General features: G+C 35.3%; 1 protein-coding gene across 25 annotated transcripts in view; it reads right to left on the bottom strand.

Annotated features, from left to right (window-relative positions):
• The window catches only part of GPHN (gephyrin), a 271188-nt gene that overhangs the window by 242271 nt on the left and 13142 nt on the right, over positions 1-15775 (bottom strand). The window lies entirely within an intron of this gene.

Raw genomic sequence — 15775 nt, 5'->3', positions numbered from 1 at the left:
AAATTCTGAGCAGAACAAGAGCCTGTGTTTTTTAAACCAAAGCCCTCCATCTGCCTGCACACTCTAGACCTGTTCCATGCATTCAAGTTGTCCATGGTGGCACAACCCCATCAAGGTAAAAAAACCCCAGCAAAATAAATCCAGACCTTTAAAACAGACTGTTAAGTAAAATGAATGTTATTTGTTCAGCCAGTCACTTTATAGAACTGCAAGCTGCAATTCTTCTTGAAAAGCATCAGCTCCCTTTCATAAAGCTACCTACAGCCTGCCAAATTTAGGATGGCAAAGTTTCTTACTTTGTAAGAAGCAGACCAACTTTATTATTACTGATGGGGAAAGCATACCTTGACAACAGGCTGAATTAATGGGATTCTTGAGAGCAATGTTCAAGTAAAAATGCTGGAAATTTTTTTGATAAAAAAGTTTATTTTGAAAATACTTAAACCTCATGCCCATTGAATAACTGGTATCTATTATAAATTTTTCTTTCCCATGCCTAGAGATCAAAACTGTAGTAGAATGATGGTTATACACAGCACAGGGAGCTTATATTGCCAAAATCTCAAGGCCAATATTAGAAGCAGGGGAATGGGCATCAAGAATACTGCCAATCCATCTATTACTAAACTGGCAAGAATTTCTACTACTTGATGAAAATAAAGCAGAACTCTTTTACCTCCTTGCCAAAATAAGGGCGAAGTTCTATAGCAGAAGGCAAGAAGTCAGTATTTACAGATGGCCAATGTGCTGGGCAACCCTGTTCTGGTTGAGATCTGCATTTTCCTGCACAACCCTATCAAAGAGTGATGCTACAGATGGACTAAATAAGCCAAGGTCTACCCTAGAGTTCTGAAATGCAGAGCTAAATCAAATATAGTAGCTCAGGTTGTTATTTATTGACAGGTATTTCAGATGACATAACCTGTAAGGGGCTGGGATTGCTGAAGACACAGTATGCACACACCACACCACAGACCTTTCTGCCCGATCCAACTGGCTCAAATGCCTCATCAGCATTTCACACCTTGGAAAGTTATGGCACAGATTCTGCCCTCATCTCTAATGGCAAAAGAATGCATGGAGAATGCAGGTGATACTTCTGGCATCCTTCATTGTCACACTACATTCTTACACTGCCTGCACCTTTTTCTCTTTTTCCACTTTTATTAAAAAGAATTATATATTCAAATAAAATCTTTTGTTTGGGAAACATAGCTCCCAGCTTCAACTTCTCTAGCTGTTCTGCAGCCCAGAATACTTTCTGGTTTTTTACCCCTGATTTTTGACCCTGATATATGACACTGTTTCTAAAAACTCATATATACTTTTAACTCATAAATATTAATGAATGTAAATGCTATTAATACCAATCACAAGTAAGTAGCACAGCTTGACAGCAGAGTAACACTGTATGAGAAATCAGGGTACTAAATAAATAAGACAAAAGAGTTTACAAATAGTTAGCTTCTGAAGTATTTTCAGACTTTTATCTAATTCTCAGTAGCTTTTAAAACATCAACAAAATCCTAGTGTAAGTCATTTGCAGTTAATATCACACCTTTGTTATTTGCACTGAGTTCAGAAGATATATGTCTATGATAATCTGAAACTGAACTTTATTTACCATTTAGGGTGCAAAATATGCTGGCTGTTTGCTCTGTAGTCCTGCAATGAAGATCACTTGCATGCTCTGACCACAGATAATTACGCAGGCAAACATGTGCTGTTTCTTTGCACTCTGCCAACTGTATCCACTTGTTCCCTCACCACCTAAAGTACAATCCTGTGAAGACTTACATATTCATTTCCACTGAAATGAGAGCACCAACATGTTTAATTGAAGTTAATGGGAAAACTCACAACAAAATGCTAAATATGTGTAAGTAGTAAGTCTTCACAAAGCTCTTCCACCCCTAAATTTAGAACATTTAAGCAGCATTTTTTCTAGTGTAAATATACTTACAACAGTATTTAAGCATCTGTAAAACAAATTAGACATTGAGAGTGCTTCCTAATAATTCTAAATATGACTTGCATTGCAAAAGTAGTTGGTGGTCCCAAGATTAGGATTTCTAGTCTGAAAAACAGACACGACAAAGACAATTAAGCAAAAAGCGCTGTGTTACATAAAGACTGAATAAAGAATGCAATATTTTGCATTCCTATTAGCTTCAATGTAATGGTGCTAATTAGAAGATACTTCTGCAAGGAGCTTAGAAAGTAACATATTAACATTCACCATTCAATTTCTCCCAAGTCCTTGCATTCTATTTGTCTTTGGCACCAAGTATCCAGCCTATTCTTCCAGATACCTCCAGTGATTCAATCCTAGTAAAGTGAATCTCATTCACAACTAAAGACTAAAGAAATACAACTGTTTTCAACCTAATCTGTTAGACAATTCCTCCCTGACCCCAAATTAATAACCCTGATCTTAAAACTAAGATTACTAGTAAGGCCATGCAGCTCTCAGTATCATTAAGAACAATGAGAAAATCTCAGTTTTAGTGGCAATCAATATGAAATGTACTTTACAGAATAAGAAAGTGTTTTCAAAATCTCAAAGAAACCAGTAGAATCCCTAACTATTTGACAGTTGCCAAATTATTTTTTTCATACTTGGGCAAATCTATGTAGTAATTTCCATAAAATTATGTAAAAATAAAAGTGGCATATGCTACCTTGATTGTAAAAATGGCAAGCAAAGTCTTCTAACAGCTACTGTAAAAAAAATTAATTGATCACTACTACATAGTAGAACTATAAAGACTAGAAGTACAAATTTTATCCAAATATAGGTTAACTTTGAAGACATTGCAATGACATGTATAATTAAAACTACTAATCCATAATTTCATTTATGCCTCCTGCAACTTGACATATGAGAAGCAATAAATAGTACAGAAGCTGGTTTGTATTATCTTATGTTAACCATCACAGCCTGCAGAGCTGATTCCTACATGATTCTGTTTGTAAATGCCTCTACTGAGAAGTCTGACAATTTATTCCTAAACTTTTCTAAATACTAACTGACTATTAAGTAGAAGGACTTTGCATTTTATTGCAGGACACTTTAATTTCTTTAAGAGCCATTTGAAGCATTCTGAAAATGCATATTTATATCATATGCCTCATATTGAAGGCATCATGACATATTTAAAAAACCCTCCGGCAGACTGAGTGAATTAACCTCAGGAAAAGCTGTATCAACCCTTCCCCAGTACACCAGCAGATATGCTAAAAACATAGTAGTTTCTTCTATAGCTTCTGAAGTGTGATCAATGCAGAATCCAGACTTCTTGGCCTAAAGTTGCTATAATCACCATAAATAGTCCCTTAAGAAAAGCAATCAAACTCTTCCTTTCAGAGTTCTGTTACTTCAGTATCAGTAACTCTTGCTAAAAACCTTCAAGGTGAAATATGTTGAGAAAAAAAAAACAAACCAACCCCCCAAACATACTTAACTTTTACATGACAGTTTTATTTTTTTCAACTGTTACTTTTATATCTTGATCAGCTACTGACCCCACCAACACTGATAAACTTTCAGCTCCCTGATATCATGAACACTAGTTACTATTAGGTATAACGCCTTTAGCAAGTTCATTCTCAACAGTCATTTTTGGGCTTGCCTTCTCACTTTTGCATTTAACTTGACAGCCTCTCTGGTCTCTTTTCCCACTCTGCATTACATCCTTTTATTATGAACAACTTCCTTTTTCCTGAAGTTTCAAGGTGTCACCTTTAAGTTTTGTTCTGCTGGTACTGTATCAAAGCCTGGCAAACAGAGGAGTGCTCTGCAGTCCTTGCAGAGCAGCACTGCTGATGGCTACTTGCCAGTTCCGTTCTGGGGGAAGCAGGAGCGCTCCACACCTTCACAGCTTGGTTTCCACAGAACAGAAATGCAGGTACACAGGCTACAAGGGAGATGCAAGGCACAGTAATGGCCTTCTGACCTAGATAAAACCAACACTAATATATTGCACCATTTGAAGAAGCTAGAGGTCAGCCAATTGAAGCCTTTTCTTTTGCAGCCCACATTCTGGTTCCGAGTCTCATACAATGACTTTAAACAGATTGCACAGCATCACAAACCATTCAGCTGCTCTTTCTGACTTCCCTTTAGCTAACTGCCTCAATTTATATATGCTCAGTATGACTTTTTGGTTTTTTTCCCCTCTTAAGCAAGCTGAACTTGACTAAAAATTACAGAGTACACCTTCTGTAATTAGCAGACCCTAAGTAAAATATTTATCCTCCTACAGTTCATAAAACCGCTTCTTACTAGAAGCACTCACTTAAGCATCTAGAATTTTGATCTTTGCATTCTGCACCAATATGATCTTACCTCAGACTGCATGGGAATAACCCAATTTCTTTTTACAACTACTTTTTCTGCATGTTTCCCCCAAGAGTAAGTGTAGTGGGTGAGGGAGATGATGTGAGTGAAATGGGACATTATTGTTTAGGCTGATGTTGGTATAACTTGAATAAAGTAGAAAACCTCATCACTCATTTAATGTTATGAACTTCTATAACACTTTTTAGAACTCAGAAGGGTTTTTTAGAATATCTTTTACAGAGAATATGACATTATGAATAGCTCATTAAGCAGCTCATTGACATCTGCCAGTTGCCACTCAGTCTTTACCTTTGAGCATGGACATTGCATGGAGAATAACAGCTGAGTGTTATTTACAAAAATTAACTGTTTTCCATAGAAAAAAAAAGTTTTTCATAGAAACAAGAACAGTATATTAAGAAATTCATAAAAATCTTGAGTCATTATTTAAAGTTTTAAAATGCAACATGTTGGGAGCAAAAAAAGTGTCAGCAGATTTGTATTTTGGCAACTTCAAGGAAAAACATGCATAACGAATTGTGCAAGGAGAAACAAGAGCTAGAACACATGGAGTATATGCCTGGATTTGCTCATTAATTTTCTGTAAAATAATAAAACCAAAAAGAATATCCAATCCCACAGCACGGTTTATAATCCTTTACCGCCCAATCATAGATCAAACCCAATATTTAGTTTTGGAGGAAAAAAACCATTCAGCCGCTTACTTTCAGCTGTCTTGTGCTCGAGTACCCAATGAAATTTTTAATAGGAACCTTTCTTTTTTAAATTTAATTTTCACCACTTGTGCAGAGACCTCCTTGCCTCTTCCTTCATGGTGCAATGTCTTCTCATTTACAACCCATTGTTCTTTCTCATTTTACATTGCAAGCTGATGAGATGCATTCAGTTTCGGTCACATATCTTTTGACAGCACAGTCCTGCAACTGAACATCCTATTCTAAAATAATAATTAACAGAATGTGTCACAGCAATCAAGAGCTTAGCAGGACTGAAACAGGTAAGCCTTTACTATGAAAAAGCAGAGCAAAAAACTATACAACATATTGAATGCACACACTTACAGCCTCCACTAATTTACTGTACTTCAGAAGAATGTTTTTTTCTGGATGTGAACTGGCAGTAAGTTTGAAACATTTTGTACTAGTTACTGACAGTAAATTATGAAAAATATTTATATCGTTTAAATGATGTCACAATATGGTTTAAATGATGTCCCAACAAAAAGAAGGCAAATACATATTCAAATCATCTGTGTTTCTACATTCAGTACAGCTCATTCAGTAAACTGAATTTCCATGGGTGATGAAATAAATGAAGTGCCATTTGTCTGCGAAGGGATGAACTTGCACAGAAGTCCTTTCCTTGTTGGATATTCCTTCTACCTTTCCTTCTGGATATTCCTTCTACCTTTCCTTGCTGGATATAATTTTCAATACTGCTATTCGTCTATCAAACTTGATTGAAAATAACCAAAGAGCTCAAAAATAAGGTAACAGTTCCCACTTGCAAAAGCCTCTTCCATAGGAAACACAAGCTGAAAAAAAGAAAACATGCTGCTAAGTAGACAAATAGCAAGATTTTTCACAAATATATACATAAATATATACATCTGAGGATTCCTTATTGATCAAAACATTACCATTGATATACTATTAAATGAAATTATGGCTATCAAAGTGTTACAATTATAGAACTATAAATACATTATCTAAACATCTATTGACTAAAAAAATCCTGAAAAGATATGTCTTATTTGTGTTTTAATAAGAGGTTAAACTGAGACACAAGAAAGGGAAAAGCAAAAATGCTACGTAACTAACTCTAATGCCTATTACAACATGGTAGTATGCAATCTTGATTCTAGTCTGAGACAGTACTGGAATTACATTTTCCTATTGGACACCAAGAAAAGAAAAAATAAGTGTTCTCTGACCCTGGACATTAGTTTTATTTTACTAGTCTAAATAGAGAAATAGAAAACATATCACATGGTCATTAAACTATGATAGGACTATCCAATGAGGAGATTACTTATATTATTCAATTTAAAAATGGCAGGCTGGAAAACAGGAATTTATCCTTTTAGTGGAAAGTGAAATAAGTCAAAATGCATGCTCGATTTTTTCAGATGAAGAGGGCGACTTCTCAGAAGGCAATACTCTCTTTCACATTAAAAAACTGTACATACAAGAACTCTGACTTATTGACAGCTTGACTGAGATACAATGGAATCAGACAAACATTATTGTTAACTCACATTCAGGCAACCAATTCAAGAGGCACAGGTTAACAAGCTGACCTCACCAGGATTCCCTAGTTCCTGGGAAGTCCAATTTCCCACTACAGTCTGTCACACAGTACTCATGTTATCTGAAACTGAGATTCAGAAATGTACCCCCATACACAGTGTCAGTAAACAAGAAATGTTTTTCAAGCTACACCTCTACAGAAGATGAAAACAACAGCATTTCCATACCTCAGGTAAACTTTGAAAGATTAACTGTTGAACAGAACAAAAACCAATATCAACCATACTAAATAAAGCAAGTTATTGCACTTACAGTGTTTCAGTGTTTCAAAAATCTTATCTCCAATATGCTTTCATTTGTGTTCTGCTCACTTGAATGCTCTGTCAGTCATGAAGGAAATGTTCCTCTTCATGTTTTTGGTATCGTTTTGGGGCTTTGTTTATTTGGTTTTTTTTTCCTTTGAAGCTATGAAGTGAGTATTCTGTGTACAATGCACCTTTAAACAGAAACCTAACAATTAGCTTACAGGCTAGCTGGTCACAAAAATGAGCATGACCAAAACACCATACTGTTTGGAGACCTGGGAGAAACTGCATCCTCCAAGTAATTTTCAAATTCTTGATTGGATTTGAATCAGTACATTACCTCCACCAGAATTACTAACACGTCAAGCCTGCTGCTAGGAAGGAGCTTGCCACAAAAATATGTATTCCCTATAATTATGTAGAATTCCAATACTTACAGAGAGATGATTTTATTACATGTATAGAAAAGAATGCTTTGCAAAACTGGTATATCTATTTCCAAAGAAAGAGCCCTTTTTTACTCACAGCAGATCTCCACTAATTAAACCTTAAAAATGTAATGCTGCTTTATAGGTCAAATTTCTTTCGGAAGTTTCTTTGTTTTTTAATCATGCAGTTCTTGCTACACACATATTCACTGCACTCATTCATTAAATACAGAATCCTAATTTTGTAAGTGAAGACTGCAGAGACCTAAGGATTTCTTACCTACATTTTGTTAATGTAAAAATAAGCAAGCTAGGTGAAGTCAGTCCCCTTTGTGCTCCATTTTCCAAATGTGTTAATAGCACACTTGAATTACCTATATTCAGAAAATAGGAAGCTCATAGAAAAACAGCATAGAAAGAAGATAAAAATACTCTAGTCCACCAGAAAATGTTATGGCTCGTGATTTGAAATATTTAGGTTTGTACTAGTTTTTCTTCTTGTATTAGTACTAATCTGTATAATGGAAGTACTCAGCTACTCTGTTTCCTAAGTGCAATATAAGGCTATAACAAAATGTTTTCTATGTTCAGTTTACAGTGAATGTAGCTGAGTGATAGAGATCTTGGGTTAAAATACAACTAATCTGAACTAACAGGTTTATAAAAACGTGTGCTCACCTTATTAAGGCAAATTCAATGAACATTAATTTTACAGAGTATCCTCAAACACTTCAGGATCCTTAGATTCTGGGAAAACACAGTTATCCAAGAGTAGGTCAGTATTTACAGAATCCTGAAGAGTTTTCCTCTTAAGACTTGCCCCTTACAATCATTGTGCTCAAATGAAATACATTTTCTTGACAAACTGAAACCAGTATCAAAATAGGCACATTTAGCATAGAGATCAGATACTGTGTTACACAGAAAATTTAATAACAATATCCAAATCACAGGCTGCAACTTCTAACGGCCACTACAGTGTTAAACATTAAATAGTCTCTGAAAGTTCTGCCTAATTAAGTGGGACATGAATTTCCTTGAGGAAGTCTAGTATTTCTTCTGCTGTGTGAATCTGTTATATGGACAGATGTATAGACTAATATTAAAGGGAGAGATTATGCTGCTGAAGCTTTTTTCTGCTAAGTTTTTTTTTTTAACTATACAGATTAAATAATTACTTTTCCATTAGTTCTCTTTTGATCTCCAGAAAGAACATTATTACTTTGTAGACTTTCTTCACTCCAATCCAGTATTTTTGAGTACGAGATTACTTATAAGAAAGTGCTTCTGTCCTTTCTTAAAATAGATTCTGAGTGGGAGCACATGCCATCATGATGCTGTAACTCATCAGGAAATTATGATGCAGTACCATCTTATTCTAAAGACACCCGCTAGCTAAGATATGGACAAGGTCATATCAGCACTTTTTGTATTTTTCAGGACTATTTTCCTTATCAGATTAAAAGAAGTCCAGCAAACAAGCAAAAACACAGTATGTTTTTTCAAGAAGAAACAAACAAACATAAACCCAACAACAACAAAAAACCCCAACAAAACAAAACAAAAAAACCAAGCAAACAACGACCAAAAAAGCCCCACCAAAACATAAAACCAAAAAACTTGACACCAATCACTTGGAGTAACTTCAATTTTGCATACAACCATTTCGATTTTGCATACAACCATTGCTACCAGAAAAATTAGGATGGAAAATGATAATTGTGAAAATACTAAGTGTACATAATTTTAAAATGCCGTGAACTACCATGGAATTATTTATCTAGGAAGGCAAACTAAGGGGAGGAGAACTGATTTCAAATATTTTTTTCTTTCTTCTTTTTTTAATCATATGGCATGTCAACAAGATTGTGGGGAAGACTGGTGGGAAGAGCAACCCAACATTTTTTTCCTACTTGCTACAATCTTAAAGTATACCCAGATAATTTTTGTTGAAGAAGACTGCATCAGAGAAGCCATGAAAGAAAATCCTTAAGTAAAGCAGGCAGTTAGTTATTTCGATTTTCTTAAAGAAAATTTTTTTATTATTATTTAACTTAAACAACTGAAAGGAAATCTAATTGTCCAGCAGCTTTACTCCTTCAGATGTGTTAATAAATCATCCAGGCTGGGTGTCCCCAGGTCTTTCTAACTGTTAGATATTTTTACTTAAATGGCAACAAAAAACAGTGTTCCTTGCTATTACCATATCCAAATACTTGATAAGCATGATGTTTTCTCTTCATCTCACTGTCTGAGCACTTGGCAGCATGTAATAAACGTATTTTTGCATATAAGCAAAATTCAGGTCCTCAAGTCCTTTACAAAGTAATCCAACAAACACCACAGGATTTCGCTAGAAATAGAGATGATAAATGCAGTTAATTTTTCTGGTGGAAACTTTAATAGAAGGCTGAAGCTGCACCAAGCCACGCTAGGAGGCTCATTCATGTGCAAGGTAACACAGAGGTGAGACCTGAGGCAGCAAACACACCCCCTGGGAAAGGCACATGGTTAAAGGGGCTGTGGAACAGCACTGCAAGGTGCACTGGGGTCTGCAAGTGGCTTGGGACCACCAATGCACAGCTTCTCCTGTAGATACATACTGGATTACAGAGACTACCACAGAGGCAAGGAACTTGGCTTTAATTCCCTGTTAGCATATGGAGATTCAAACCCATGCATTTATTTCCCAGAGGAGCATTTTAATTAGGAAACTAAAAGGATGGATAGTAACAAGCTTCTTGTCTGCTAAATCTAGGTAGCTACCCAGCTAAGAATTAAAATGCTATGGCATCTGGACAATTAGCAAGGATCACACTGTAGCCTAATAACCAGGGTGCTCAAGTGGGAGAGAAGACCTAGATTCTAGTCCATGCTCCATGGACTATTTCTGTTTGTTACTTGCCCTTTAACAGGAGAAGCAAACCCTATGATAGTTCAAAATGCAAATATCTGAACCCTGTTCTCTTCCCTCCCACCACATGCTCCAAACTACTAAAGTTTAAGACACTGAAGCATCACCATATCGATGTCTCTCTTTGGATCTAGCCTACAAAGTGTTACAGATACCTGGTTTTGATTGAATATTTATCTCTCTCTTCAGAAATACAAGATTTCATAGAATTTGGGCATCCTTCCAGCCATGAAGCTTTTTTTAATTTCACAAGTGTGTAACTAGGGATATAGCTCCTAATAGCACTGTTCCACAGAGAGAATAAAGGCAATGCATTCCATTTTACAGAATATTTAAAGCTGCTTCTACTTTTAATACAGCATTCCCTGGAGCAACCAAAATATCTCCAAATTACTTGATCAACAAAATATTCTCTGCTTAGGGAACACACAAACTCTAGTAAATCCACCTCACAAGTCTAAAACAATGACTTAACACCCTCCTCTGCCCCTGACATCCATTATCACACTATATGTTAACGCTAGCCACCTTCTTGTGTCAACTGCAGCTTTTCTTCCTTTTTTTTTTTTTTTTGCAACTTGCATCTTTTGGATCATGTACTATTTTTTAGTTTGTCTTCATTCAAAAATCTTCAGCCCACCCTTAAGACACACAAGAAAGGCAATGTTCACCTAATGTTGATCAATATGATAAATGAATTGCGAAATGTTTGTTCATTTTTTAAGAAACTGTTACATACTTTCAAGTACCACATTAAGTTGAAACTACTGGAGCTTCTTTGACTTCCCATCTCAAATTCTTATCCCTGGAGCAAGAGCAGATGCAGCCAGAAGTAAACACTCAGATGTAAGAGGAAGGCAAAAGGTATTATTCCATGTATGTAATTTCCAGTAGACTACTAGAGCTTCAGTAAATTAAGAGGTTTGCAAACCTTAATTACCAAAGGAATACATAATTATTACTTTTAGAATACTCTTTTTAAATATCATGTCTTCCCTTTAGTTTAATGACTGCATTTTAGGACTCATCCAGATAGGTAATGCTTTGGTAATATTAATATGACAGACAGTGAGGGAAAATCCAAAGCTTATTGACCCTCTTAGAGCAAAGTATACACGAAAATATACATTATGAAATTCAAATGTACAGATTATACTTCTCTGAATTAGCTAATTTGAACAGACTAGTGAGTTCATATGGGCATTCATTTAAAACAGCGTAGACAAACTGAGCAGAATTTTAGCTATTCGGCTAACAATGCTATACAAAAATATTCAGTTAAAAAAACAAGGAACTAAAAAGAATAAGTCCAAGAACAAAGCTCTATCCATGTAATGCTTTCAACACATCTGATCCTGGTTACCTGATGTGAAAAGGCTTAGTAAGAAACTATATTCAAGCACAGAACAATCCTAAAAAACCACTCTCTTTCAAAACAGAAAAACTGAAATAAAAGTATCATGTGTGTTCTAAGAGCATCTCTCAACTGCTAAATTTTGTTTTTATAAATGATATGTAGGCCCTTGATACAGAGACTGTTATATATATATATTTAATAAATGACATCTCATGTAATACTCAAATTGACTGTGTCCTCTAGGGATGTCTTAACTCTTATATTACGTTATACTAGTTCTCCTGAAATTCTTAAATAACCAATGGGTGGTTTTTACCTTTTAAGATATATTTTAGAAGTGAGGCTGGAGTAGCCAAAGTTAATTATGAGTGAGTCCAAGCTAATACAAGAATCCAAGTTTATTTCAGGACTTTGCATATCAGTTGAGTGCTGGCTCCTGTCCCCAGAGATGTAAAAACTCTTTTTTTTTTTACTATGTAGTCTACGTAGCACATAAGTTTCAAGATTACCTCTTTACCTGAGCATTTGCAAAGTACTTACGTAAAAGTAAGTAATAAAGTAATAAAAAAAACCTGCATAATGTATAAATAAGTAATGTATTTTGGCAGAAAGAACTTCATGCACAGTGAATAATGTTATCAGTCACAACCTAGTATCTGAAATTGCATTTAATATAGAATAAATCACAGAATCATATCAAGCTGTGAAGTACTGTGAGCTTTAAATATCTTTAAACCACATCCTTACTCAAATATTCACATTTGGGCACTCAATGAAAGGATTTTCTTCAATTACATTCACTTACAAAATTTTAAAAAAACTAGTTTGTATCTTAAGATGCATCATCCATGCATGGTAATTGGCATTAGATAGTTGTGTAACAGATCAGGGGAACATTGCAAACATTATATTGACTCAAATGTAACTTACACTTAGAATGTATATGTTTTTTTCCTTATGAAGGAAACTCCTTGAAAGTATAGAAGCTGAATTTCCATTTCTGAATCCATCGAAGGGACAAGAAAAGGAGATGAATCACCAAAGCTTTTTCAGCAACTACAAACAGCTCACACATGAGAGAAGTAAAAATGCTACTCACCAATTGTAGAAAAGCCAACAATGTAAACAGACAAAAAATGTTCATAAAAATCCTTCTTCATCCTAGAGGATGTGTACCAGATGGCAAAGCCATACAGTGGGGCATTGCCTCCTAGCACTGATCTACAAAATGCCTGTATTCCTGAACAAAGGGGGCAGATAGATTTGCAGAACAAGCTATAAAATTTCTTATTGGAGCTTTTTGTCTGGTAGAAGGCCATATACAAAGGAAAATTAGACTTTTATAACTCTCTTGCTAACAGGTAGAAAAAAAATTCAGCAGAACACAGAGACCAGCCTAACAAAAACTTTCCACCCGGAGATGACTGGCTTGGTAAATGGAGAGCAGTGGATATGTCTGGCTTGATCTCAGTGAGGCACACACCTTTCCCTCACTTATTAAACTGCCTTTATCTCAACTGATAAGTTTCCACACCTTTGCTTTTCTAATTCTGTCCCTCCTCCTGCCTGGGAACAGTAAGAAAGCCCCTGGGTAGGGCTCAGCTGCTGCACAGGGTCAACCCACCACAATATTCTTTAGTGATTTCTTTCAATTACTTCCTTTGTACAGCATTAAAGCAGAACATTCTCCAGATATATCCTCCTGGACAACAGACTATTAGAAAGACCACTGGCTGCAAAATGAAAGAAAAGCAGAGAAAAAAAGCCTTGAAAGAAACAACCACGGTCAAAAAGTGGTAATATTTACAAGGAATTATAGACAGAAAACACATTCTTCTCATAGCTACTCTAATACAGGAAAGATGGACCACGGGAAAAGCCTTTCACAGAGTTGCCTATGAAGTCATTCAGGAATGTGAGGCAAAGTGGAAGAAATGCCTTGTTATCTGTCAGATTTAAGAAAAAAAAAGTAAAAAAGAAATGAGAAAACAAAGGTAATTACGACTGTTGACCTGATAATGAAATCCTGAGATTCCAGATGTTAATTCTGGCAGGTACAAATTAAAAAGTTGCAAGAAAATAAGCACTTTATATTTAATAGAAATTCTGTAAGAAAACCCTCAATCTAGTTGCATTCAAGAGGTTGACTTTTTCATCTAACACCAAAAATAATCTGAATTAGATATATGATGTATTTGATCAACAAACTCTGTATCAAGACACATACATTCAAAAAAAAAAACAAGAAAACAAAACTGCTGAGAAAGATTTCAGTATAACTTGTCATGTTACAGGCAACAAAAGATTTTACAGTCAGTCCCAAAAGAAGTATGCCTTTGTCAATTCACAAAAGAATAAAACTTGCACTAGAACAGAAATAAAAGTCTTTCCAATGCAAAAAATAGCAGAAAAGCACTAAAAAGCCATTTCCAGTATTTAGCCAGCATAATCTACACCAAATACAAAGATGAAAAGTCAGAAATGGAAGAAAATAACAGCAAAGGAATCTGTTGGCCTCACATCTTTATCTTCCGTTGTTTTTAAAGAAGAGCTAAGGTTTTTAATGCTTTCTTTTATTGCAGTCATTAAGAAAGTAGTAACATCTTGCTCCATGTTGAGGAGATTAAGGGGGAAAAGGAATGGCTGAAACTCTTCACCTTTTTTCAAAACTTTTCCCTTTTTTTATCAGTTGTAATAAGAGCTGTAACTAAATTCTGAAACCAAAACAAATATCCAGTAATTCTATACAGGTTAATAAAGAAAAGTAATGAAAATAAACAAAATCTGATGGTCTCCTGAAGGAAGATGAGACATTAGTAATACAGGAGCAGATTCACAGATCAACCAGACATCACCAGAAGTAGCACAGTTACTTCAAAACCAGGAAGCCAAACACTTCACACCCCAAAAAAAGAAAAATATCCTACAGACACACAAACAGAATATGCTTCTGTGAGCATGATTAAGTGAATGACTAGTAACTGAGTTTTGGAGCATTGTATGTAGCCTCAGGTCACCGACTCTGAAACTGAAATCAGCGGTCAATGGGTGGTGCACAAGGCTACAAACTGTAATCGTATCCACGCAATCTTTCCAAAGAATGTAACTTCTGATTTTGATAAAAGTGAACTACAGTAAAAAAAAAAAGTTTTGAAGGCCTGGCAACAGTGTGCTTCCCAAATACATGGGCCACTAATGTCTTGGCAAAAGATCAGTTTTTCTCATGCATTATTAGCAAAAGAAAAAAAATCCTACTTTCTTTACACTGGCAGCAACTTGTTCCCTTCTCTACTGTGTGGGCACAACCATTTACTCATAGTAAATTGAAAGAAATTCACTGAAAGCTGGCTTGGCAAAATACTATCATCTGGATCAGTTCACATTTTGTTCACCATACATAGGAATAATTTTGCTGGGATAAATGAGAACTCATAGACAGATGAGAGCTCAAGGTGGGATTAATTTCACTATTTGTACAATGGAGTAAAAAACAAATTAATAAAGAATTGCTAAAAGATTAAATACTTTTCAGCTTTGAATAAGGCTCAGTGAGGGACTTTTAAGGAAAGGCTATTGGGATTATGAACATCTAGGATATTCTATTTATTACTCTATTCGTCTCATAAAACCAATTTGCTAATTTTGCTCTTGTTAAGCTTTTTCTAGTGAACAGGATGCTTGCACATACCTACAGATGCATAATCCTTAAGCACACAAATGTTTTTCCTGTTGAGCTTGTCTGCTGTCCATTAACAGCCTTCACACCTCATTTGTATAACCCTGGTTTCTATATTATTTGCTAGAAGCTGTCCTTTATAATAGTGTTTCGATTTTACATAATGTGGTTATCAATTCCTTCTATAGTTTCTTTCTCTCACACTTCCTGTAAAATTCCATTTTTATTATTAATCCTTAAATTTTTTTTCCTAGCCAAGCTGTACTTTTATGTTATGATTGCCTTTACAGTGACTACAGCATTTCAGTATTTTCTGCTATTTCAAAAATCACACTTCCACTATAGATGTACCTTAATATTGAAGATGTTACTTACATTTGCAATTTACAAAACTCAGTTTAGCTAGCCACCTTTATCTCAAAACACTGCCTTTCAATACCAAAATCATGGTCTGTACATAATTAGTAGCCATGGAGACCATGA

This window comes from Agelaius tricolor, unplaced genomic scaffold (assembly GCF_023055355.1).
Source record: "Agelaius tricolor isolate 1412-34295 unplaced genomic scaffold, bAgeTri1.0.p SCAF_5, whole genome shotgun sequence".
NCBI classification, from domain to species: domain Eukaryota; kingdom Metazoa; phylum Chordata; class Aves; order Passeriformes; family Icteridae; genus Agelaius; species Agelaius tricolor.
This window is presented reverse-complemented; position numbering and strand designations above follow the sequence as displayed.